Here is a 5,282-nt window from a genome sequence, read left to right on the forward strand (position 1 = left end):
AATTTGTATATTTTTATACTATATACAAAGTAAGTCATAATAAAGAGAAACGAAGAGCATCTCTCTCTCCATCGCATACCCCCCCTGTACGCCCCTTTCACATATGCACACAAAACTATCTCCAGGTCCTCTAAAAGTAAGCCCCCAGAAAATTCACGCATGTTTCATCTTTCTCTCGCGATATATGCAATGACGATCATTATATTTGAAGCGAAAGCACGATACGTACATTGGACTTCAGAATCCACTCATTATGGTCACCATTTATGTTTAGTGGGTATTATACAGTCACGGGCTCACCGTACAACTCTGTATTTGCTCATGACATGACTAGTTGACCAGTTAAACGCTCCACGTGGCACCTCTAGTGTTGCATCACATTATCTCACTACCATCGTGCCCACCTGTCGACTTGTATCTACTCTACATCTACACTCTTATAAAATACACTCTTATAAAAAATAGAGTTGGTGATGATGGTGTGCCTGCCATCCTGCAATATAGGCCGTCCGATTTATATCTGATGGATAGGAAAGAAACTATGGCAATTTTGCAAAAAGGTACCCACACACCTCTCCACATTTGCAAATAAGGCCTTCCCTCGTTCATCCTTTTCTCTCACAAGATAAACAAGTCATACAAATGCATCTTGATGTTACGTGCAACACATGGGCATCTTGCTAGTAAGAATGAATACAAACGACAAAAAAATATTTGGACGGTGGTTCGAAGTCATGACCGCGGGTACAGAGGACAAGGTGGCCTTGTATTGGTATGCTGAGCCGTCTGTTTTAACACACAGGAGCTGGTGTGGTGATTATACACACACGCACGAATGCACACGAACTGCATCCATGCAACACTCACACAAACACATGCACCCATGCACGCACGCAACACTCACACGTACACACGCAGCCACGCACGCACGCAACACTCACACGCACACACGCACGCATGCATGCACACACCAGTACACCACACGACCAACACACACTCTCACGCTCAAGTGCTCAACCTACACGTGCATGCGCACACATCAGGCCCTGACAGACACATACACAACCAGGTGATTCCCGCGCACGGGTTGGAGCCTTGTCGCGCCTGCGTAAATTTGTGTTTATCTGACCTTTTGCCTATGCGAACTGGCAGGTGGGACCCACAAGGAACGTGGTCCATTTAACTAGTCAACATGGCGCCACGCAGACTATTTGGCCGGTCAACAGAGTGCAATCCGATGCTGAGCTGTGAGCAAGTGACCGTATAATCCACCGCAAAACGTATATAGTGACCGTAATCAGCTTATTCTAAAGTTCGGTGACCGTATTACGCTTTTCTCTCTGTAGGCCCTCCAAAACTACATCTCTACACGTTCTCGCATGTTACATCTAACAACTATGCAATACAGCACTACTACTACACTCTAACATAATAAATCATATGTGTTTTTAGTTTTACTAGATATCATATTGTTACTTATAATTATTCAGTTTGCATACATTAAAATTGCCTTTGAAATGTATGGCCAGTATCATCTACCGCGCAGGAAAAATCCCGCCCTTTCCTGTTTAATCAGGTTTGTATCGATGGATCGTGCGAAACAGCAAAACTATAGTACTATACAGTACAAGTGACAGTTCACTAGGCCGTCGTGTTGTCTACTCCTCCGTCGTAAGAGTGGAGCGCTCGCTTTCGTAAATCTTCTAGTCCCTTTCGCCGACATGTGGGACATCAAGCTACCGGGTCCACGTGTCATACCGGAATACAGTGCAGAGCAGCCGGGGTGAAGCACCCCAGTGTAACACCCACGATGCAGCTATATCTCCCACGTGTCGAGGCACGACTTAGAGGCATAACCGCATTGTGGTTTTGTCGCAAGAAGGGTCATCTTCACACCATCCCATGTAATGAACAAGAATGGGATAAAGAGTTGGCTTACAATCACCACTTCACACAATACATAAATGAATTCAAACATCATACAAGATACACACATAGGTCCGACTACGGAACCAAAAGAAAAGAAGACAACCCAACTGTTAGATCCCCGATCGTCCCAACTGGGCTCCACTACTGATCATCAGGAAAAGACACATAGTAACGACCAAGGTCTTCATCGAACTCCCACTTGAGCTCGGTGGCATCGCCTGCACTGGTCTCATCGGCACTTGCAACTGTTTTGGAAGTATCTGTGAGTCACGAGGACTCAGCAATCTCACACCCGCGAGATCAAGACTATTTAAGCTTATGGGTAGGAAAGGGATAGTGAGGTGGAGCTGTAGCAGGCACTAAGCATAATATGGTGGCTAACATACACAAATAAGAGTGAGAAGAGGAGCAACGGAACGGTCGTCAACTAGTAATGATCAAGAAGTGATCCTGAACTCCTACTTACGTCAAACATAACCCAAAGCCGTGTTCATTTCCTGGACTCCGCCGAAAAGAGACCATCACGATACACACGCGGTTGATGCGTTTTAATAAAGTCGAGTGTCAAGTTCTCTACAACCGGATATTAACAAATTCCCATCTGCCACATAACCGCGGGTACGGTTTTCGAAAGATAATACCCTGCAGCGGTGTCCCAACTTAGCCCATTATAAGCTCTCACGGTCAATGAAGGATATTCCTTCTCCCGGGAAGACCCGATCAGTCTCGGAATCCCAGTTACAAGACATTTCGACAATGGTAAAACAAGACCAGCAAAGCCACCCGAATGTGCTGACAAATCCCGATAGGAGCTGCACATATCTCATTCTCAGGGCACACCGGATTGTCCAAGCTTCCGATAGGCGAGCCCAGAGTTGCCCCTGGTGGCCACCGGTGACTGACAGGTTGGACCAACACTCGAAGGAGCACTGGCCGGGGGGGGTAAATAAAGATGACCCTCGAGAGCACGACTCCCAAGGTAAAAAGGCTAGGTGAGGCAAATGTAAAACCAAGGTTGGGCCTTGCTGGAAGAGTTTTATTCAAAGCGAACTGTCAAGGGGGTCCCATAAATCACCCAACCGCGTTAGGAACGCAAAATCAAGGAACATAACACCGGTATGACGGAAACTAGGGCGGCAAGAGTGGCACAAAACACCAGGCATAAGGCCGAGCCTTCCACCCTTTACCAAATACATAGATGCATTAATAATATAAGAGATATTGTGATATCCCAACATAAACATAATCCAAATTGGAGCAATCTTCATCTTCACCTGCAGCTAGCAACGCTATAAGAGGGGGTGAGCAAAGCGGTAACATAGCCAAACAACAGTTTGCTAGGAAGGGTGACAAAGGTTAGAGGTTCATGGCAATTTGGGAGGCTTGAAGAGCAAGTGAATAGGTAGCGCAGCATAGCAGTAGAGCGAACAACTAGCAAGCAAAGATAGAAGTGATTTCGAGGGTATGGTCATCTTGCCTGAAATCCCGCAAGGAAGAAGAATGAGTCCATGAAGTAGACAACCGGACGTAGTCGAACGAATCCTCACAACTCCGGAACGAAACCGAAGCTAGCGAGAGAAGCAACCCGGAAAGAAACAAACAACATAGTAAACAACCATCACATACAAATGGCACGATGCACAAACAAGTATGATGCATGTCCGGTTTAAAGAGGCATGGCATGGCAAAGTGCAACAAACAACACTACAAATTAAGAGGAGCTCAATATGCAACGAGTTGCATATTGACGAAACACCACATCAATTGTTTAGTTCTCTCGGTTATGTACCCAACAATATTAAATGTTGATTAACATGGCAAGAGGTGAGACATAAGAAAACTAACTATTTAGGCAAGTTTAAATGAGGCCGGAACAACAAACAACAATTCCGGAAAATCCTCATATGCATATTTTGAATTTGGTACTGTTCTTCCCTAAACACAATTTTAATGTTGTTAAACAGCAAAATGAAGTGCACCCTGTTAATCAATGCATTTTTCTACCCCAATTACATATAAAGTTTATTTAAAACCGAGCTACGGTTATTTAGTTATGAAATAAATCATTTTAACATGGCAATCGAGCAAATTAAACAAACAACATTTTAAACATTTTAACATGGGATGAAAGTGGCATATTATGAAACTAGACAAAAATCCAAGCATATTTCATATATAGTTTATTTAATTCTGATGCATGATTAACTAGTTATTATATGCATGAACATGAGGGGGTTTCTGTAAAACAGACGTTTCTGGGATAATTGCTAAAATCGCAGATCTGAAAAAAAACCTACACGGGCCGACACTTGCTGGGCCACAACAGAGCAGAGGGGCTAGAGGAGCTGCTCACCCATGGGCTAAGGCCCGGATCTGGAGTTGGGCTGGATGGAGGCAGCAGCGCTGGGCTAGGCCTTGGAGAGGCTCGCAGCCCACGCTCGGAGTGGATCTGGCGGTCGACTGGACCGGGTCAACGAAGACGAGCGGGAGCAGGGTGTCCTCGCTAGTCCGTCTGACGCAGCTCGATGCAGGGGCAGCGGCGCATGAACGGGCGAAGCAGGGGGTCGCGGGCACGGGGGCGGCTACCGACGAGCAGGCGACGGCGGATCCGGCCATGGGGCGCCGGACTTGGCCAGAGAAGGGGCGGAGGCGCGCCGGGTTGGGGCTGCAGTGGCTCTGCTCGTTGCAGGGGAAGCAGATGGCAGCGGCAGGGAGTTGGCGGCAGCAAACGAGCCCGAGGCAGAGGAGGCAGGCACGGCGCGATGGGACGGGCGCGGGGGAGCTCTCCGGCGAGAGGCGCATGCGCTGGTTGCAACGACGACGCAGATGAGGCAGGGGAGGTCAACGCGGTCGTGCGTGGCTGCTGGAGTTCCTCGAGCAGAGAAGAAACCGGCGCTGGCTGGGTCGTCGGGGACCTCGTCGGCGGCACGACCAGGAGGGGAACGAAGCAGGGGTCCGACGAATCCGAGCGACTCGCAACAAGGGCGGCAGAGGAGGAGCAGCGGGGACCCGAGCCGATCCGGCCGGAGCCTGCCGGCGTCGACGTGGACAAGCGCAAAACAGAGGAGGCGGGGATGGCGCTGCGGAGCTCGGGCCCTGGGATGCTGGCAAGGTCTCGGGCACGAGGGAGAGGAGCGCTCGGGCGCTGCTACTGCTTGCAGGTGAGGAGGCCCGCAGGAGGTGCGAGGTAGGGGCTCCTGCTCGTGGCCGGAAAACACGGGAAGAGGTCGGAGAGGATGGTGGTTGGCTCGGCGCTGAAATCAAGGGAGAGAGTGGCGGCGGCGTGGGGATATGGTGGAGATTGGACAGGCTAGAGCTAGGGTTGGACGGTTTAAATAGCAAGAGGGTTTTGG

General features: G+C 48.8%; 1 long non-coding RNA gene across 1 annotated transcript; it reads right to left on the minus strand.

Annotated features, from left to right (window-relative positions):
- Nucleotides 1-230: 230 nt before the first annotated feature.
- On the minus strand, nt 231-4,845 carry LOC120976163 (uncharacterized). The gene is made up of 2 exons (XR_012205393.1): nt 4,283-4,845; nt 231-3,497 (listed from the first exon to the last, which is right to left on the minus strand). It is a non-coding gene; the product is annotated as an uncharacterized lncRNA (long non-coding RNA).
- Between the last annotated feature and the right edge of the window lie 437 nt (nt 4,846-5,282).

This window comes from Aegilops tauschii, chromosome 3 (assembly GCF_002575655.3).
Source record: "Aegilops tauschii subsp. strangulata cultivar AL8/78 chromosome 3, Aet v6.0, whole genome shotgun sequence".
NCBI classification, from domain to species: domain Eukaryota; kingdom Viridiplantae; phylum Streptophyta; class Magnoliopsida; order Poales; family Poaceae; genus Aegilops; species Aegilops tauschii.